The following is a 22998-nucleotide window of genomic DNA, read 5'->3' on the forward strand; positions in this document are numbered from 1 at the left end:
AACATGTGAGTTTTGATAGACTAGGAGAGTGAGCCATGCAAAGTCCAAAGATGGCTGACCAGGCCAGACTTTGCTTTTAGCTAAAACACCAACGAAGCCCCAAAGAATGGGAGTCAAGCCTAACAATAGCTGAGATGGAGATTTATTTAGTGGTTCAGAAGTGAATTTGGTAGAGCTCTGTAGAAACTAACAAGCTCTTTTAAAGGAACCAAGGTTGTATAGTTTCCTTAGGAAACTTCTGTTCTTGCTCTATTTTCCCAAGAAATATTCCTTTTAAAAAACTGATTGATATTAGTTGGTTAAATGAAACGGGGCACTGATCACTGGTGATTGATATTGGGAAGAACGCTGGAATGGGGGCATGAGCCAATAGCATTGGAGAAATAAACTTCCAATCCTCTATAGAGGTGGAGATGTAGCCTTGCTCTTGGGGATCCAACCAACCTGTGAGAATGAGAGTTGGAATAAGGATGTCAGAGGTCATATAAAGGGTACATGTAATACTGTATTATATAATGCATAATATGTGTGTCTGTTCTCCTGATGTGATTGAAGACAAAATTTTGGTTTCTATTCAACAATAAAACTATAAATCATGTTTGAAATAGCTTGAGTTTTCTCTGGGTTTTTTTTGCCCATTGCATTCTTCTGAAAGCACTAAAATGACAGGAAGAATGTGGCTCTTGTAGGCTCAGAGAATTAATGCAAAAAGAGTTGCCAAAAAGATCACGTAATGTTGTGTCGTAGCAGAACATTTTTTAAAAGATTTGTTTGCTTTATGGAAACTATGCCAAAAGAGACCCAGGGGAGAATGCATGGAAACAAACCAGACATACCACTGATAACATGGTCAGCCAGTAAACTTAGAGCATGAATTTGTGGGTTCTTGGGCCTTGCAAAGGGTGATGTCAGAGACCTCAGAGAGATCTTCTGATGGCTATCAGACTCCAAGTTCCATTAAGCAGTTGTTCAGGAAGAGAATGTTATCTGTACAGAAATAGAGGAGACGTTGCTATACGGTGAGGTGGTTCCTTTTGCCACTTCATGACTATGATAGAAGTATTTGGAAGTATACTTGGAAATACCTGGAAGTATTTTTCTACCAAGGTCTCAAGGCCAGATGCCTCCCCTTCCCCAGTAAGAGTCACAAGGCAGGTCAAAGAAGAAGGCAGGCAGAATTATAGGAAATGTAGTTTTTAAACTGTTCTAGAAATGACTAGCTCAGCTGCTGGGAGCTTTTAAATTTAATTTCTATTTAGTACATGTACTCAATAATGTGAGCTTGTATGAAGTTTTAAGGCTTACAAAACACTCATATACATGATCCACTGAAAAATATTTCGAGGTAGATACTATGAATCTTCTCTTTATTTTGTAGAAAACGAGAGGCCTTGATAGTATAAGTCTTGACCAAACATTATATAATTTTTGGGGTCATGCAAAGTGGGGAAGGTGATTTGAATTTTAGAGGGAATGAGGACACAAGCCTTGTAATTTATGATAAATTATTTTCTCCCTATAAAGGAAATAAGAAATTAATAATAATAATAGTATTTCTGTTTAATGTAAACCTTAATAAATCTTACTGCAAACCTTAATTTATTTATTGTACTTATATCTAAACCTCTACTACCCTTGTAAGGCAGGTACTCCTGTAGAGTGGAGAAACTTTTGGACCTTATAGAACCTAAATTGCTCTGCTCAGATGTCTATGTTCATATATTAGATCAGGGAGGTGATATTTAAACCCAAGAATTCTTTATTTAAATTTTTAAAAATTGTTCTGGGGTTTGATAGTACTTGCAAGATTTTGTAATGTTAGTCAGAAATACATTAATTGTGGGGTTCTTATCCTAGCTCAAATAAAGCCTAATGCCCACGAAGTAATATTTTAGAGGTCCAAGAAGGACTTGTTCAGTCATTTTTAAGTCATGTCTGACTCTTCATGTCCCCATTTGTGGTTTTCTTGGAAAATCTACTGGTGTGGTTTGCCATTTCCTTCTCTAGCTCATTTTGCAGATTAGGAAACTGAGGCAGAGTTCAGTGACTTGCCCAGGAGCACACAGTTAGTTAGATGTCTGAGGCTGGGTTTGAACTCAAGATGCATCTTCCTTATCCCAAGCCCAGTGCTCCACCTAGCTGCCCAAGAGGGACTTAGACCTACTCAAAATATTTCCTGTAAATGTCTACCACAAGTCTGACATAAGAAGTTCTTTAAAAAAAAATTAAATATCCTTTTTCCTGGATGCTCTTAAAATGCAGACATCCCTGACCAAGGGAAACATATTGAGCTTCCAATACCTCTGTGTGCTTACCTTCTTTACAGGTAGGGTAGGCCTGAGGGAGCAAAAGCAAGGGAATAAGCCCAGAGAGGAGGAAAAACAAATACAAACTTCTCCCACTGGGTCCCTGATCATCATGACCTGCTTTACATTTAGCAAATTAATCTGCCTTTAGGAACTGACCTCTACAGTGAAAATGAAGGCATATAATTAGAAGCTCTTTCAAGAATTGAGGAATAGTACTCTCTGAGAGGGAATCTCACTGGGGATACAACCATTCTTTCAAATCCTCCAGATGCAGCAGGAGATATGATAGACTATCTGTAGGAATCTCCTCTGATATCATTAAGGGAAAACAGGACACAAGCTCAGCCATTCTTCTCTGTAGGCTGATCTGTAAGGCATAAAGTAGCAGAGCAAATCTTATTTTTTTTGTTCTCAGGATCCCTTTTTACTCTTAGAAATTACTGGGGACAATCCCACCCCCATGATGAGTTTTCATTTATGTGGGTTTTATCTATCAAAATTTACCATATTAGAAATTAAAATGTCCTAATGATATTATAAAAATAGTTTTGACCTCATGGACCCCCTGAAAGGGTCTTGGACACAGTGAAGGGTCCTAGGACTACACTTTGAGAATCATGACTGTAAAGTGATAAAATAAAAGAAACAAGTATTTTTTTGAAATTTTAATAATACTTTATTTTTTCCAATTACATGTAAAAAACACCTTTTAACACTTTTTTTTTAAAGTTTTGAGTTCCAAATTCTCCCTCCCCAAAATGGTAGGCAATCTGATGTAGGTTATACATGTTCAATCATGTAAAACATTTTGTGCAAGAAGGAAGGAAGGAAGGAAGAGGAAAAAGAGTATACATCAGTCTGTATTCAGACAACATCAGGTCTTTCTCTGGAGGTGGAATGACATTTTCCATCATGAGCCTTTTGGAATTGTCTTTGATCATTGTATTGCTGAGAAGAGCTAAGTCAGTTGTAGTTAATCACACAATGTTGCTGTTAACTGTGTACAATGTTCTCTCACTTCTGTTCATTTCATTTTGCATCAGTTCATGTAAGTCTTTCCAGGTTTTTCTGAAATCATCCTGCTTGTCATTTCTATTGGCACAATAATAATCCATTACAATCATATACCACAACTTGTTCTGCCTTTCCTTAATTGATGGGCATCCCCTCAATTTCCAATTCTTAGCCACCACAAAAATAGCTGCTATAAATATTTTTGTACAAATAGGTTCTTTCCCCCTTTAAAAAAATCTCTTTGGGATATAGACCTAGTAGTGGTATTATTGTTGGATCAAAGGTTATGCACAGTTTTATAGCCCTTTGGGCATAGTTCCATATTGCTCTCCAGAATGGTTGGATCAGTTCACAACTTCACCAACAGTGCATTTGTGTCCCAGGGAAAGAAGCATTTTTAAAGATTTACTATGTGCTAAGCACTTTACAAATTTCTTATTTAATCCTCACAACAACTCTGGCAAGGTAAGTACCATTTTGATTCACATTTTACAATTGAGGAAATTGAGGCAGGCAGAGGTTAATTGACTTGCTAAGAGTTACACAGGCAGCAAGTTTCTGAGGTAAAATTTGAACTCAGGCCGATTGCTCTATCCACTAAATAGAGGCATCATGATGTAATAATAGAAAGAGCTCTGACTCTTGCCAGGTGTGTGATCTTGGTCAAATTTTCTCCTCTGTGAAATGGGCATAATGCATAACACTATCTACTTTAAAAGATTGTTGAGCCTTTACATATAATTGGGGAAAAATAAAATACTAATTTTTTTCTTTTAATTCCTATGTGCTTTATTTTAGGCATTTAAAACCATGATTCTGACAAGGGGATGATAAGATTCTCCAGACTGACTGCCAGAGAGGAATAAAATACTAATTTTTAAAAAGGTTGTTCAGTAGATTAAATGAAATAATTGATGAATGTAGATTACTTTGTAAACCTTAAATACATGCATAAATTTAAGCTAATATCCTTATTCCTTCTCTTTTCCCATTTCACTGGTTGGTAATTTTCCTGCATCTTGGTCCAGGAAGCAAGGGCTAAATTAAGTCTAGTGAACTATCCTAAGAAAATTAAGGAAAGAAGTAACCCAGTATACCTGAGGGAAGACTGTTTATAGCCTTGTTGTTTGTTGTTCAGTTGTTTCCAACTCTCTGTGACTCCGTTTGGAATTTTCTTGGCAAAGATAGTGGAGTGGGTTGCCATTTTCTTCTTCAGTTCATTTTACAGATGAGGAAACTGAGGCAAACAGGGTTAAGTGACTTGCCCAGGGGCACACAATTAGCAACTATCTGAGCCTGTATTTGAACCCAGGAAGCTGAATCTTCCTGGTTACTGGCACAATGCTCTATCCATTGTAGCACCTAACTGCCCTGTTTTATTTATATATTTTAAAATTTATTTCATTTTTAATTTATGAAATAAGATAAGCATTTCCACAACATAATATAATAAAAAGATGACTGCACACAAAACTGCAAATCTATTATGTGCAACTTGCTATTCCTATTAAGTATATAATAAAGTTATCATACAAGTTTCTCTTTTTTTCCTCTTTTTTTCCTTCCCTGATCCCCCACTCCAAGATGGCTACCAATAGACACAAATGTCAGTGTGTATGTGTGTGTGTGTGCGTGTGTGCGTGTAGAATCATTCTATACATATTTCTATCAGTTCTTTCTCTAGATGCATGTAGCATCTTCTTTCATATGTCCTTTGTAATTAATTTGAGAAAAAGGAAAAGAACCTATATGTTCTAGAATATTTATAGCTGTCCTATTTAGATCCTTAGAAAGTGGCATAAAAATCAAGTGAAGGAACCATATCATTTCAATCTCAATGAGATTGAGAGAAAGAAAGGGGGGGGGGAGGAGGCAGGAAGGGAGAGAGAAAAAGAGGGAAGAAGAAAAAAGGGGGGGAGGGGACTAGGACAATTGAAAGTAGAGACCCAGAGAAAAATAGAAAAAAAATAGACTGGGGAATGATTGAGCACATTGTGGAATATGAATGATGAAATGTCACTAAGCTTTAGGAAATGATAAATGGGAAGAATTCAGAGGATGACTGTATGAAACTATACAGAATGAAATAAATGAACCAGAACAATCCACAGAATAATTACAATAATATAAAGAAAAACAAGCCTGAAAGACTTTAAGACTCTTGGGTCAACGAAGTGATCTATTATAACTTCAGAGGACTGACAATGAGTGACCCTTATGCCTCAGACATGGTCAATAAGTTCATTTGTTTAACTTAATTGTACTTTTTCATGAGGGAAGGGAACAAGCATGAGTTGAAGGGACACAGGCTTTTGACTCAAAGTCATGATAAAACTTGTCTAACAGCAGAAGTGTGCTAGTAAGTGTTTAATAACTGGCTCTCTAGGGGGAAGGGAGGAATGTACACAGGACACACTCTTAAATTTAATCGGCATTATTAACATGTACTCTATCACTTTCTTAAGTCTAGACAATCAACAGAACAGTAAACTCAAACCATGATTTATAGCGTTTACTGTATTTGTTTTTTTTTTTTGTAGGTGAAGTGGGATAGCTGGACACAGTTTAGATGATTCTAGTTCTGTTGGCAACATCTAAAGCGTTATATTCTGGAGCAAGTCGGATATAGGTCTTCCTCTCTCCATCAGGCCGGATCAGTGTGTTGACCTCAGTCACGCTGATGTCATACAGCTTCTTTACTGCCTGCTTGATCTGATGCTTGCTAGCCTTGATGGCCACAATGAAGACTAGGGTGTTGTCCTCAAACTTCTTCATAGCAGACTCAGTGGTCAGTGGAAACTTAATGACAGCATAGTGATCAAGCTTGTTTTTCCGAGGGGCACTTTTCCTAGGGTATTTGGGCTGTCTTAGAAGTCTTAGCGTTGGGTCAATGGAAGGTAGGGGATGTTCAGATCTTCTTTTTGTGGCTATGGACACCTTCAACACTGCCTTCCTGGCCTTCAAAGCCTTGAAGTTATCTTCTGTCTTGGGGGGGTACCATGGCTTCGTTCTTGGGCGCCATCTTTGGGGAAAAGCCCATTTGATGTTTTTAAGATGTAAACGCTCACATTGAGAATTTAACAATCTGCTCTCCTGAGCTGGTATGAGCTGGCTCTATCACACTCTTGTTAAGTTTGAGGGCATGCTTCTGGCAGTGTATGAGGTAAAAGATGTTGGCTTAAAGAGAACTATTTACTGCTTGGATGATATCCACCCTTTTGTGAGTAATACTTTCTCAATACCCTCTCACCCCTTCCACTTTGGATGTGCCTTAAACCTGGCAGAGAAATGGATATATGGGAAAATCAAACCAATGCCTGAAGCCAAATCAGGCAAAATCTCCTCTAAGCTTCGTCACTCACTCTATAACTGGGTTTAAAGTCGTTTGATCTCTTCTCTACTTTGAGAGAGCTTAATACTATGTTTTCAACAAAATATCTTTGGTTTCTGTGTTCCCGAGTTTGGCTTTTACGGCCATTATGGAATGCTTCCTCATGCTCTCCTGGTAGCTGCTCATAAAACTTCCCAAGCAGCTGGCCTAGAGCAAATGAAATACATGTAGGCCAATAATGCTTTGGGTTTTGGTTTGGCTTTATCTTAACACCAACATGTGGAGAATAAATGAACATCAACATAAAATGTAAACTTTAAAGAAACAGAGGTTAACTGAGAAGGGGAGAACCTGAAGGGGTGTGCTGGAGCCCGCTCAAGAGAACTGATTGTTAAATTTTCAGTGAGACCATTTACACCTTGGAAATCAGCAAACACTACAGATCAGGGCTTGATTTGTTGTTTTGTTGATTGTTTAGATTTTTTTTAAATGATAGGGGAAAATGACAATAATGCAAATGAAACTCAAAAGTTCGTTGTAGGGCCAGCTAGGTAGCACGGTAAGTAGAGCACTGGCCCTGGAGTCAGGAGGACCTGAGTTCAAATCCAGCCTCAGACACTTGACACACTTACTAGCTGTGTGACTTTGGGCAAGTCACTTAACCCCAATTGCTCTGCCTTCCCCCCTGCAAAAAAAAAAAGTGTGTTGTGCATTCAGAGAGCCGGTTGTTATCAGCATATCCCTGGGAGAGGAGACAAGAAGGAGAGATGGGAGATTTAATCTCTCCATCGTTGAATGGGGCAGGATAGGGAAGGTAATCACAGTTCAATTAATAATTAATTTATGAGAGGTTAACACATTTTGGACTCCAGGTGATGGGGTGCTTGTGCCTGGACCCTAATTCTAACAGCCTCTGCTTGAGTGCCTGTGCCTGAACTCCAGTTCTAAAATCACATCTCTCCCTAGCTTCAAAGCATTGGCCCTAGCAGTCTCTCTCTCTCTCTCTAGCTAAAGGGCAACGTGCCCCAAACTTATCTCTGCTTCTTCCTCAGTAAAAAGCTATACCTAATTATAGATTGATTCCAGATGTTGATAATTGACTATACACTGAATCTAACATATATCCTAGACATAGTCAAATTATACTCCCTTACATTAATCTTATCTAACACATGATGGAATCCACCTGGATATTCCCAGTCAGCCATGAACTTTTGCTGACTTAGTGATGTTTCACAGTAAAAACCACACCTCTACCTAACCACACCCCTGCCCCTGGGCTATTTCCCAGTGAACTCTGGGTAAGATACCTGCACAGTAGATATACAAAAAGAAACATGCCTTTAAGAACTGACCACCCCTTAACCACTCCCTAATCCCACTCCAAAACACCTAATTGACAAGTTTCACCCCCAAATCTTGTACTTAAACTTTCCCTGTAGCCCTGTAAGGTTGCAGGTTCCCTAAGAACTCTTGCCCATTGTAAAGCATAATAAATCTTTGCCTCCTTGACTTAAAGAATGCTTGGGTCTGAGAATTCATTCCAGGTGACCCAGGAACTTTGGTTTGGGATTCCTACATCCCTGGGTTTCTTTTCTCCCTCGACACAGGTGTATCATTTAAGGTAAGAATTTACTAATTGACTCCCATATGGCCTGACCACATACAGGTATACTATTTTAATTTTCCGTGAATAATTTTCCATGGCAAAGTTTTATTTAGCAAAAGTTCATTCCTACTTTTATAACTCTATTTCAAAAAGTTACCTTATCCATCATTCTACCTTTTAAATTGTTTGTACAGTTTAGATTTTTTTTAAATGATGGAATTCATTTAAAGCTCAACTTATGACAATGTAGTCATGTGTAGAAGTCTCTCTTATTGACATTTTATACCCTGTTCCCAACAGTTTGTCTTTCTTGATAGTAATTTGGAGAAACAAATCACTAATGCTCTCATTAGAGGAGAACTTGACAGGGAACCAAAAAGTGATTGCTATTTACAAGATACCATATTCATGGACAGAAAGAGGAGAGGTTAGAAATGGGTAGCTTTTCTTGAGAATAATTCTGTGAAGGATTCAAACTCTGATTTTATACTTTAATCCAGTCAATGTGTTTTTATTCTAGGAGGTCTATTTGGAAGAGCTTTGGCAATTAAGTGGCTCAGTACATAGAGTGCTGGGCCTGGATTCAGGAAGATCTGATTTCAGATCTGACCTCAGGCACTTCCTAGCTGTGTGATCCTGGGTGAGTCACGTAACATCTTTTTGCCTCAAATGTAAAATGGGGATAATAATAGCGGGGTTGTTGTGAGGATCAAATGAGATAATATTTATAAGTCATTTAGCACAGTGTCTGGCATAGACTAGGAACGTAATAAATGCTTAATAAATACTTCTACCCCTTTGGAAGAACACTGGACTTGGAGTCAAAGGCTCTTGGATTCAAATACAGGCTCTGCTACTTATTATTGTTGTGCCCTCTGGCAAATCATTTCTCCTCTCTGGGTCTCAGTTTCCTCATCTATTAAATGGAAATAATAGTACTTGCACTACTCAAATTATAGAATTATTATGAAAATAAAAATATTTGTTACCATAAATGTCCACTTTTTAAAAAGCACTGACTATATGTAGGACATTATCCAGGGCATTGGGTGGAGGAGTATGAAAGAAAGAGATACGAGTCTGCCTTAAGGTTACCAGTTAAGTGGAGGAACTAAAAATTACGCAAGACAATTTATCAGTAACGAATAAGTCAAATACAAGACTGAATTCGAAGATGCAAAGTATAAAAAATTGTTCAGAATCAGATGTTAATCAGAATTAAACAGAAGTTAATCGTTTAGTTGAAATGCAAATGCTTCGGTTTTAATACTGAGCACTGTAACGAAGATGGCAATGCATTAATGTTATAGTCTGCTTTGATTTTTAGAAAGAATAAGAATTATCCAACAAAATAATGGAGAAGCCAGGCCACAACTTTTTTCATACTAATAATCGGTATGTTTGTTAGGTCAATGTAAATGTAATAAATATGGCTTGACAGGTGTACAGATAAAAAAATAATTTATGAAAATATGAAATATGGCAGGTACACTCAGTTCTTTGGGTACTTGCCAGAAAAGACCACAATTGGCAACAGGAAACAGGGCAGTAATCATACTTTAATAACCACAGTGGGCACAAGAGCAAACAGCACAGGAAATGCAGAGACAAGCGATGAAAAGTAGGGATACAGAGGCAGATGACTCTGGGACATGGGGCAGGGGAGGGAATAGTGAAGAGAGGCAGGCAGAGCGAAGAAGAGGGACAGAGAGGTAATGAATCTCCTATGAGATCCCAAAGGAATTGGGAGCATTCAAACAGCATGGACCCTCAGGAGATGGAGGAGTGCTGGAGCAGGAGCCTGAGGGCTCATTTTTTAAATAGGGTTTTTTAGGGACATTGACTGTGCCTATCTGTGCCACTCTGGGGTTGTCATCTCAAAGTAACTGGTAAAATTTCAAAGTTACATCTCAACGTTATCAGCACCTTTTTGATGTTCACCTGATCTGGAACTGTGGAGGACTGGAAACCTTGACAAGCATCATCTAGATGGCTTCCTCTGATTCAGCACATATTACCAGGTTATGAATTTTGTTTAATATATCACGTAATTTGTAAATTGTGCTCCTTTGGTCTCTGGGATGGTTTACGCATGACTTCCAGGTTCCCCTATGCAATCTTATTTCCTGGCTTGCTTCTTTACACTGGCTACTCATAAACTTACTCTACTGACCTGAAGGGGTAGGGGGTGGAGGGGAGATGGTCAAGAGGACCAGAATAAGATACAGTTTTAACGCGCCAGTATTATGGTATCGGCAGCAGCAGTGATAACGTTGGATTTTAGGAGTCCTCCCTGTCTCTCTCACTATCCAAGGCACTGTCAAGTAAACTGCTCCAATCTTGTGTCCTAATGCAGACATTGTGAGACCCCTAAGTTCATGTAAACAGAAAAAGTTAAGTAGCATCAGTAATATAATATAAAGAGATTACGGGTAAGGTAGCAAAAAGGAACATATGTGCTCAACGAATCGTGAATCAGATAGATTATTACTCATGGGGGTCCCCAGCTCAAGAGTCCAGTGGGCTCTAGGCATATCCTGTAGAAAGGCCCAGATCTCCAGGTCTCTGCCCTTATATCTGAGTATTGTGGCTGGGTAGATTCACAGGGATTGAATGGGAAAGGGAACTTAAGGCCAGTCAATCAGCAGATCATCTGGACTGTCCCTCCCCTGACCCCAATCCATATGTACAACAAAGGCATTGGGATTAGGAAAAAATGCTGACCTTGCACATAAAAAGTTTGCTTAACTAATAGTTTGCTAACCTTGCATTCTTTACCTAAATGTAACTGACAAAGCCAGAGCTTCCTGGTACATAAGCAGGTCGATCAGTGGTCAAACGTACAGTCATTTGTCTCAGGTGAGGCCCAGCAATAGGCTAACCTTATGTATGGCTACTGTTACACTCTCACAGGAGGTTGATACTTAAAACATCAAGAAATGTTATAGTATATAGGATTGTTGAATAGGCATTTTACATTTCACCTTAGCTCTGTACCGTCCCAAAAATTTCATGTCCATATTTTCTGGCAAGCCAAGTCAGGGATTGCCTTCTCCTCAAAAAGATGCTTTAGTGAATGCTGAGAGGGCACCTCTCACATTGAAACTGGTACAGACTGAAGACCCAGGATTTCTCAACCTCTCAAAGGAAGGACTGGAAAAGAAAATCTTTTTTTTTTTTTTAATTTTGGGTTATCCGTCTTCTCTGTCTCGAATTCTGTACGTAAAGACTTTGGACGTACATTTTAGAAAGTGACCATATAATTTAATAGCTGCTTCAAGTCACACAGAAAATCAAATAAGCATTTAAAAGAACCAGCTTCCAATTATAAAGGCCAAAGTACTCCAGCAAAGGGTATTGGATACCTTTTACTTTCCTTCCTTCTAAGAAGAAAGTGTTTGAACAGGCAAATGGTGACTACTAGGTAGCAGTTTCTCCCGCTTTGTTCTGGGAAGGAGAAGGAAAAGCAACGATGGAATTGAACTGGCTTCTAGGTATCTCATTGGCGATACTTCCTTCTGTATGATTTAATCTTGGAAGTCTTTGGTCCTTGGCTGACGTTTGCTATTTCAGCTCTACCCCAGGCTTCTCTACCCATGGCTTTCAGAAGTAATGGCAGGCAGGCCATACCTCCACTCCCAGTCTGTCAGGCCAAGTGGTAATCCAGACCAATGATTTGGCTTGTCTGTTGAAGTCTCTCTCAAAGCCACCAGAACTCTAAAATAGCTGCAGCTTCCTTAGGACTGTGCCTTTTCAAGCTTTTTTGGTTCTTCTGCACCTCAGTCTGGTGGGAAGGGAAAGGGTGGACATTTCATACAAAATACATACAAAGAAATGGGGTGGGAGGGAAGAGACTAAGAATTCAGTGAATTAGGAAAGATTTCCTTCTAGGAAGTGGCATTTGAGCTAAAGTTTGGAGGGGGTCAGTGGGATTTGCCCTTCTATGTTGTTATTGTTATTCAGTTGTGTCTGACTCTTCATGACCCCATTTGGAGTTTTGTTGGCAAAGATACTGGAGTGGTTTGCCATTTCCTTCTTCAGTTCATTTTACAGATGAGGAAACTGAGGCAAACAGGGTGAAGTGACTTGCCCAGGGTCACATAGCTAATAAGTGAATGAAGCCAGATTTAAACACACAAAGATGAGTCTTCCTGATTCCAAGCCCGGTGCTCTATCCATTCATTGTACCACTTAGCTGTCTCCAGCCCTTCTACTAGCGGTACAATAATAGGTTTTAAAATGTTTATCCCAACTTAGAGGCAAAGCCGTAAGAGATGTGGAAGAGGACCAGATGCAGAATAAAGTGGTCTTAGTTGTTAACTACATAAATAGAACTTGCAACATTTTTGCTTTTTGATTAAGAAGTTGTCACCTCAATATTACCATCATTACCAATGAACCATTTTCTTTGTTTGATGCCACAGGGAATAATGAAACATTAAATAAGCAAAAATATCACAAGATTAAAGAATGAACTAAGTATAGTTAAGAAATCTCAAGATACAATGAAAATGAAACTCAAGACTTGTGAAATGTTCATGGAAAATCCAAGTAGAACAAGACACCAAGGAGAAACAGAATTATTTCATGTGAAGACAGAATCTCAGAGACAGAGGAAATACAAAGTGAAAACAAGGCAATTATAGGGGAGAGACACCAGCAGTTTGGTGTATTGGGAAAGGCCCATTTTGGAGGTTCTGCTTGAGCTGAGCTTTTAAGAAGCACAGTGCCTGGCACATAGTAAACACTTAATAAATGTTTATTGAATTGAATATGTTAAGCTTGAGATGCCTATGATACATCCAATTTAAAATTTCCAATAGACAGTTACCAATGTGGAATTGGAGTTGAAGAGAGAGTGTAGAAAGACCTGAGAGTCTTGACAGGATAATTGAACCTAAATGAATTAATGAGATCACCAAAGAAGACTATAGAAAAAGAAGGCCTAGTACACCCTCAGGTAGAGTGGATAGTTTAATTGGTTATAGCTCATTCTTAACATATGACCAGATTAATTTTTCCCCACTTACATATCTGTGACTGTGAAAAATTAACTATAGGACAGAAGACATTATAGAAGAAGGATGGCTGTAATTTATTGACCTTTTTGGAACTTCCATGCAGGAATGCATAGATCTTGCTGAGGACTTCAAGCTACAATAAATCTTTCTTCTGGATCATACTGGATGGTCCAGTAAGAGTTTTTACTTCCCATCCATCTTCCTTTGTAACTGAGGAAACTGGCAAGATTCCTTCCCCTCCCCTGATAGTCTTTGAACCACAGGAATGCTTGAGGAATTTCCTGCACAAAAGAACAGGTGGAATATAAGGAAGAAAAGAAAGAGACAGTTTGCCTCACTGTGGAATTGCAAAGGATGGATGGCTATCACCTTCACTTTCATTTTACATGTTAAAACTGAAGCGATCTATCTGAATTTTAAGAAAGAGACAGAGAGAGACACACACAGAGAGACACACACATAGAGAGACACACACAGAGACAGAGAGAGAAACAGAGAGGAGGAAGAAGAAGAAGAAGAAGAAGAAGAAGGAGAAGAAGGAAGAGGAGGAGGAGGAGGAAGAAGAAGAAGAAGAAGAAGAGGAGGAGGAGGAGGAGGAGGAGGAGGTGGTGATGGTGGAGGTGGTGGTGGTGGTGACAAAGCCAAGATAATCATAGCAATTAGTATTTTAAATATTTTCATTCCCTAGGTGTGAACATGGAAAGCAGGAGTGGGGAAAACTTCTCACAAAAGACATGAAAGTGATTGAGGGAATATAACAGTTTGCAGAAAAGTTCAAAATCCAGGGAGGCAACAGGTTACATTAAGCAACCCCCTGGTGGCTGACTCAGATAATGCAGTCTAAATTATTTCAATCCCCTGCACTGGATTTTAACCTACGTGACTGAAGTCTCCTTGGATGTTTAAAGGAGGCAATATAAACCAATGAAGCAAAAATGCCATATATTTCTTTGCTGGCATCCTTTAAACCATTCATTCATAGTTCCTCTTTTGTATTCTGTTGCAACTTGATCACACCCACTGTGAACCTTTCCATTGCCCTCCAGGTGATCCTCAATATCAACTCTTCAGAGACTGTAGTGCTCCAAACACCAACTCCAACAATATTAGTATTAAATAGATGGATTTTTGTTGTAGAAAAAAGCTTGCTGCTATTGAAAGATCTTTGAAATTCCCAAAGGCAATCCATCCCATTTATTTGCAGTGTAATGTATTATGTATATGTGTGTATGCATATACATACACACATATATACACTCTCGCTTGTCTTCCCTCAATATATATGGATATAGACATAGATATAAATATACGCACATATACATACACGCAAATATCTGTATCTCTCTCCCTCCCTCTCTCTCTCTCTCTCTTTATATATATATATATATATATATATATATATATATATATATATGCACATATGTTTGTGTGTGTGGCCCAGTGAATAGAATGCTAGGCCTGGAATCAGGAAGACATGAGTTCAAATATGGCCTCAGACAGTTACTAGTTGAGCGACCATAAGAAAGCCATTTAACCTTTGTTTGCTTTAATCCATTGGAGAAGAAAATTACAAAGCATTCCAGTATCTTTACCAAAACAATCCCATGGACAGTGTGGTCCACAGGTCATGAAGAGTCAGATATGAATGAATGACTGAACAACAACAATATACATATGAATGAATCTATATAATTTTCCATCATATACATTCCATTATATACATTCTTCATTCAGTTGCCTTTTCCTGTGTAGCCTGTTAATTCATTTTTTTTTGAGTGATTATGGATCTCATTTAGAAGCTCTGTAATATTCCAGGACATGATGCATTCAATACAATGTCATCTGAGAAGAGGAGTATCTCTTAGAACTCACACATTCACTTGGACTTCATGCTGGCTCTCCTTCATGACAGTAATGAAACTTTTTTTCTTTTAAAAAACTATACTATTTATTAAATTATAAATTTTTGTAACAAAAAAAGAAAAGAAAAAGATAAGACAGATTAGGAGAAACCTCAAACTACAAGGACTAGACAGCAAAGCTTAGGGGAACACTACAATGTGTGTTACAGTCAAGTTTTTGGAATAGAAGTTACTAACTGTTTACATTTTCATTTTAAGAACTTGCAAGATAAAATGGTTGCTGTTTGCCTTTTTAAAATATCTCTCATAACTTCAAACATAATCTATTTTCACATTAAATTAAGCATCCTGCTCTTATCAATAACCAGCATCTCATATTTCTCCCAAATTTAGTGTTCTTTCCCTATGTCAATCCATGCAGAGAAATAAGACACAATGCAACAGTCAAATCATGAAGACAGTTAATGCACAGTGAAATATACAGTGACCAAAAGGATTGAGGATCTCAAAAAACAAAAACAAAAAACCCACTACAAAATAAAAAGACTTTTAGAAGAAAAACTGAGTATTGCTAAGGAGCTTTCAACTATCAACACCCAAGTTCCTGACTTTTAAATAAATTTTCCAGAGACATATTAGACGTTTTAGCTACAGGCCAGTTGTTCCCATTCCCCTTTCACACCCCTAACTCCAAAACACACTACTAGGGGATGAGTGTAATGTCTCGTGGGCAGAAATTTACAGATACCATTACAGATGTATTTGTATTCTTAAATGAGTAACTTCAGTTACTGTGCACTGTCCATCAGGTCTTGTATCGGTAAGGCAAGATTCACAATATTGATGGTGACCATGAATATGCCTGTATAGTTCGGAATTGCAAAATACAAGAGACTCTCTATATAGAAGGAAGAAGAAGTAAAACATTTATTTAGACACCAGAGGATCAAATCCCAAAACCAATAATTCCAATTCAACATAGCAACAATTTTATCCTAAAATCAGTAAGTCCACTTCAATACAACAGTAAGGAAATTAAAACGCAATATCTCAGCAAGGAGCCAAGCCATCCCGTAACCTTCCTGTAAACACTCATTCACAAATCCTAGCTGTCTGCTTGCCTGCATCCTCTCCTCCTGTGGTTCTGAAAGCTTATAGTTCTTTTTTTATGTTGTCAAAATGTTTTTATCATTTAATATTTTTAGTTTTCAACATTGATTTCCAAAAGATTTTGAGTTACAAATTTTCTCCCCATTTTTACCCCCCCACACTCCAAGATGGCATATATTCTGATTGCCCCTTTCCCCAGTCTTCCCTCCCTTCTGTCACCCCACTCCCCCCCCCCCTTATCCCTTTTCCACTTACTTTCTTGTAGGGCAAGATAGATTTCTATACCCCATTGCCTATATATCTTATTTCCCAGTTGTGTGTAAAAAAACAACTTTTTTTGAGCATTTGTTTTTAGAACTTTGAGTTCCAAATTCTCTCCCTTGTTCCCTCCCCACCTACCCTCCTTGAGAAGGCAAGCAATTCAACACAGGCCACACATATATCACTATGCAAAACACTTCCATAATAGTCACGTTGTAAAAGACTAACTGTGTTTCCCTCTATCCTATCCTGTCCCCCTTTATCCAATTTTCTCCCTTGTCTCTGTCCCTTTTCAAAAATGTTTGCGTTTGATTATCTCCTCCCCCAATCTGCCCTTTCTTCTATCATCCCTCGCCTCTTATCCCTTTCATCCCTACTTTCCTGTATGATAAGATACCCAATTGAATGTATATGTTATTCCCTCCTTAAGCCTAATCTGATGAGGGCAAGATTCACTCATTCCCCCTCATCTGCCCCCTCTTCCTTTCCATTATAACTGCTTTTTCTTGCCACTTTTATGTGAGATAATTTACCCCATTCTATTTCTCTCTTTCTCCTTCTCCCAATATATTCCTCTTTCACTCCTTAATTTTATTATTATTATTTTTAGGTATCATCCCCTTATATTCAACTCAGCCTGTGCCTTCTGTCTATATATATGTATATTCCCTTCAACTACTGAGAAAGGTCTCATGAGTTACAAATATCATCTTTCCATGTAGGAATGTAAACAAAATGGTTCAGTTTTAGTAAGTCCCTTATGATTTCTCTTTCCTGTTTACCTTTTCATGCTTCTCTTTCTCTTATATTTGAAAGTCAAATTTTCTATTCAGCTCTGGTCTTTTCATTGAGACAGCTTGAAAGTCCTCTATTTTACTGAGAATCCATATTTTGCCTTGGAATATTATATTCAGTTTTGCTGGGTAGGTGATTCTTGATTTTAATCCTAGCTCCTTTGACCTCCTGAATATCAGATTCCAAGCCCTTTAATCCCTTAATGTAGAAGCTGCTGTATCTTGTGTTATCCTGATTGTGTTTCCACAATACTCAAATTGTTTCTTTCTGGCTGCTTGCACTATTTTCTACTTGATCTGGGAGCTCTGGAATTTGGCAACAATATTCCTAGGAGTTTTCTTTTTGGGGTCTTTTTCAAGAAACAATCAGTGGATACTTCCAATTTCTATTTTACCCTCTGTTTCTGGAATATCAGGGCAGTTTTCCTTGATAATTTCTTGAAAGATGATATCTAGGCTCTTTTTTTGATCATGGCTTTCAAGTAGTCCAATAATTTTTCAATTATCTCTCCTGGATCTATTTTCCAGGTCAGTGGTTTTTCCAATGAGATATTTCACATTGTCTTCCATTCTTTCATTCTTTTGGTTCTGTTTTATAATTTCTTGATTTCTCATAAAGTCACTAGCTTCCACTTGCTCCAGTCTAATTTTTAAGGTGGTGTTTTCTTCAGTGGTCTTTTGGACCTCCTTTTCCATTTGGCTAATTCTGCCTTTCAAGGCATTCTTCTCCTTATTGGCTTTTTGGAGCTCTTTTGCCACTTGAGTTAGTCTATTTTTTAAGGTGTTATTTTCTTCAGTATTTTCTTGGGTCTCCTTTAGCCAGTCATTGACTTGATTTTCATGATTTTCTTGCTTCAGTCTCATTTCTCTTCCCAATTTTTCCTCTACTTCTCTTACTTGCTTTTCCAAATCCTTTTTGAGCTCTTCCATGGCCTGAGACCAATTCATATTTTTCTTGGAGGCTTTTGATGTAGGCTCTTTGACTTTGTTGACTTCTTCTGGATGTACATTTGATTTTCTTTGTCACCAAAAAAAAAAAAAAGATTCTATGGTTTGAGTCTGGGTCTGTTTTCGCTGCCTGGCCATGTTCCCAGCCAACTACTTGACCCTTGAGCTTTTCCTCAGGGTAACCTTCTCCATTGTCTTTGGTGTTTATGGGCTGAGAAGTCTGGTAACTGCCACAGCTCAGTGATTCATGGCCCTGAGGCCTGCTCCACCCAATTCCCCATCTGGTCTATCCTGGTACAGCCCAGGGCTGGGCTGCACTCCACTCCCAGCATGTGCTATAGACCCTTCCCAGAGACCATCCAGGCCATCTTGGGCTGGAGGCTTATTTCCCTCTGTTATTTCATGGGTTCTGTAGCTCTAGAATTTGTTTAGAGCCATTTTTTACAGGTGTTTGGAGTGATTTGGGGGAGAGCTTAAGTGAGTCCCTGTTTTCCAGGTGCTATCATGGTTCTGCTCGCCTGCCCCCCCGAATCTGAGAGATTATAGTTCTGAGAGCCCTTGCAGTTCTCCAAGCCCTTCTAGTTCTCTTTTTCTCCATCTCTCTCAGCCCTTCCAATTCTCTCTGTTTCTTCTAGTTCTCAGTCTCTCTTGAAGTTTTCTCTTCTTCACAGCTCTCTTTTCTCAAAGTTCTCTCTTCTAAGCTTAAGGCTACCTTCAGGGTATATATATATTTAGGGCTAGAGGGCTTCATATTTAATCAGTAAAAGGGTGTGGGCCTGGGGCCTAGCACCTAATCAGCAAAAGAGTGTGGGCCTTCCTACAAACAAACCTCAACTAATCCAGCTTCCCTTAACTAGCCCCACCTGAGGCCTATTAAATGGGGGTGTGGGAGGGAGGGGGAGGGGGGAAGAAGAGATCTTAACTCATGATTAGCACCACAAGTCTTCTAGACCACACACTGGCACTCACTGCTCCACCACCTGCTGCAGGTCTATCAGCTACTATCTGATTTACATTTGGAAGCAAACATCTCTGCTGAGTCAAAGATAAGTGTTGTGCAATGCGAGTAGATACATCCTCTCTATCATTACTAGCATCTGATTCAGTTTCCTCGAGGGAGGCTTCTGGTGCTGCTACCCAGCCTGAAGATAGTAATTCATGGTCTTCCTCTCCCTCCCCTTTGTGACTTCTTTTGGCCAGGCTGTCTCCACTGATTTGCAAATGAGCAAGAGTCCTCTAGAGAAGTGCTTGCCTCAGGTGAAGGTGTTGCAGGGCTTGTTAACTGGCCATGTAGTGAAGTTAAGGGTCTAACCGAAGTAGACACTAGAGGCAGCACAGAAGCCCCCACCTGAGCTCCATCTGAGGTCCTCTCTCTCTCTTGTTAAGGTAACCTCAGTGGAGACACAGTCCAGCCTAAGTCCAGCTACTCCCTTCTTTGCTGTATCTATTATATCTCATCTAATTTTTCTACATTGTCCATGTTCATTGAACCATGTTTTCAAGATGAGCAACATATAGAAACCCAACAATTAACACTTCAGTGCTCCTTTTACCTTTGGAGAAAGCCCTTCTGACTCTCTCCTGGTGTGTTCATCATACTGCCGCCACCCATTTCTTCCTTCATTAAACCAGGCATGTTCTCCATTTCCTCTACTTGCTGCTTTTAGTTCCTCTGATGATAACAAGGTTGGCTTGTCAAGAAAGTCCTCAGGAATCTCCTGCTGACAGAGTGCACATTGCTTTCCAAGCCATGAAGCTCCCTTTACACACAAATGGCAGAATACATGCTTCCACGGAAGACTGGGTGAACACATGTTTGCAGATGACACATTCAGGGACAGTAAGAGAAGGTCCAGCATTGGAACAGGACTCATTTGCCTTTCTGTTTGTGGGGAGCATGTTTATTGTATAATCAATTTCACCACAGCCAGCCATCCTCAGTCAGGATTCAAGTCCAGGCTCTGACACGTAATGTCTATGTAATGCTGGGAAAGTCACAAACTCTCAATACCCAACTTTCTAAGACTGTAAGATACATTGGTAGGAGAAGTTTCCTCACTGGGAGCTCCTAATACATATATTTTTATCGTAGACCCCACTGATGTCTGTTATAAGAATAAAACATCCTCTTCACAGGCAGTTAGTCAAGTTAAAGTACCTTTTCCTCACTATTGGTTTATTCTTTGTACTGCAAAGGGAGACCTATTTGCATTAATTTCTCTGTGAACTTGCATTATTGATTTTATATCACCAGTTAACTTAAAGATGACAATGTTGTTGTTTCCATCAAAGCTTTAAAAAAAATTCAGGGTATTTCTTCTGAGCTACTGCCTTGGACACTTTGCAGTCTTTTCTCTCCGGCCAACCTGGTGAACACTTTTAAAAGCACTGGGGGTTTGATTCTCAAGGTCTCTAAAGGGAAGGGATGATATTAAAGACATGGGGAAAAAAATCTCAGACTTTTTAGCAACAAAGAAAACATTCCCACATGCTCATATTCTCATTTATACAAATAAGAATAATATGCATTTGCTTCAAGGGCATCATTGATGAGAGCATTAATAATTCTTAGCTATTCAATAAATAGAAGAAATTTTAATAAATAAGATAGATGGATTTTGTAAATGGAAATAAAATTTTTATATGACAAAAAGCAAGATATCCAGAATAAAAAGGAACTGACACAAATCTTTCTCCAGTATGAGAATGGTCAAAGGATATAATCAAGCAGTATTCAAAAGAACAAAAACTAAACATCTACCTAAAGTTGTTAAAACTTTCTAATAACCAGAGAGACACAAAATTAAAACAATTCTGAGATGTCCTTTACCTCCCTTAAATTGGTCAAGACACTTTAAAACTCTAAAATTCAATATAGAAAGGGAAAGGAACAAATATTAAGTGCCTACTATGTGCTAGGCTTGTACTTAGCACTTTACTAGTATTATCTCAGCAGGCACAATATTATGCCATCCGTGGAGTTGGGAATTGGTGCAATCCTTATGGAAAACAATACAGTAAGGCATCATACTGTAAGAGCTGGGAAATCATTTATAACCTCTTATCTTTTCTTGGCTGGGTCTGACTCATTCCAATTCCCTTGTAGTTTAGCTCTGCTACTAGAACAAAATGAGACTGATAACTCATTCAACAGTTAACAAAAAGACTTATTTAGCCTTAGCAAGAGAAGAATATTCAATAAGGATAGGCATTGACACTTTGAGTTTATTCATCCTTCCCTGAGTTACCCTTTTTGATCCACCAGCCAAACATAAGATTGACCATGTTGCTCCTTGAGGCCACTTTGTTGGTTGGTTGCCCTTCATTCTTGAAGACGACCAAAATGACATTGCTATGTTGGAGTCAAGGTACAGTGTGTCCAGCTGTGGCTGACCAGACCAACATGAGCTCAGAAGGCTCTACCACAAGTTGGGCACAAATAGCCAATATGAACATCCAGAGTGGAGATGTTTTTAAATTTGTGATCTCATTTCTTTTGAGCTACTGCAATTCTGCTTTGCTCATAGAGCAAAGCACCTTCTTTGATGTGGGCAGCCCTGTGCCTGTGTCACAATCAATTCCAAAGTTCCTTAGAAAGATCTTTAGAGTGTCCTTGTATCACTTCTTCTGACCACCATGTGAGCACTTGTCTTGTGTGAGTTCTCTGTAAAAACATGTTTGACATTTAAACAACATGGCCAACCCATTGGAATTATACTCTCTGCAGCAGAGTTTGAATGCTTAGCAGTTTAGCTCAAGAAAGGACTTCAGTGTTCAGTACCTTATCTTGCCAGATGATCTTCAGAATCTTCCTAGGACAATTCAAATGGAAGCAATTCAGTTTCCTGGCGTGACACTGGCATACTGTCCAGATTTCATAGGCATACAGCAATGAGGCCAGCATAACAGCTCTGTAGACCTTCATTCTGGTAGGCAATCTAACACCTCTTCTCACCACATCACCAAATACTGAGCTAGCTCTGGCAATGCATGTGTCAACCTCATCATCTATGTGTACATCCCTGAAAATTCCAAGGCAAGTGAACTTACAGCATTCAAAATTTTTCCATTTGCTGTAACTGATGGTTCCATGTATGGATGGTGTGGTACAAGCTGGTGGACAGCCTCTGTTTTCTTGGTGTTGTTAGGCCAAAATTAGCACAAGCAACAGAGATGCTTTGTTGCAATTCAGGCTCAGAGGCTGCATTGAGTACACAATCATCTATGAACAAAAAGTCATGCAACAATTCTCTCCCCACTTTAGTCTTGGCTTGTAGCTTTTTCAAATTAAATAGTTATCATCATCATGGTGGCTGACCTTTATTCTGGTTTCATTCTCATGGAAGGTGTACAACATCACAGAAAACATGATACTTAACAGCTCGGGAGTGAGCCCACAAACCCTGCTTCACTCCACTGGTGACTGGGAAAATGGGACAGCATCATCCATTATACGGAACCTGCACATGCCATCATGAAACTGGTGTACAATACTGATGAACTTCTCTGGGCAGCCAAATTTCTCCATGATCTTCTACAAATCCTCATGACTGACAGTATCAAAGGCTTTACATAGATGAATATTGTGTACAGACCTCTGTTCTGTTCCTGACGTTTCTCCTGGAGTTGTTAAGTAGCAAACATCGTATCAACCATTCCTTGGCCATTTCTGGCCATACTGGCTCTCAGGTAGGTGATCATATTCAGGTGAAGTATCAGTCAGTTAAGAAGGAGTCTAG

The 22998-nt window shown here is 38.9% G+C and overlaps 1 pseudogene; it reads right to left on the bottom strand.

Moving 5' to 3' along the window:
• Window positions 1-399: 399 nt before the first annotated feature.
• LOC118841968 lies at window positions 400-20282 on the bottom strand (annotated as a pseudogene).
• Between the last annotated feature and the right edge of the window lie 2716 nt (window positions 20283-22998).

This window comes from Trichosurus vulpecula, chromosome 3 (assembly GCF_011100635.1).
Source record: "Trichosurus vulpecula isolate mTriVul1 chromosome 3, mTriVul1.pri, whole genome shotgun sequence".
Classification (NCBI taxonomy): domain Eukaryota; kingdom Metazoa; phylum Chordata; class Mammalia; order Diprotodontia; family Phalangeridae; genus Trichosurus; species Trichosurus vulpecula.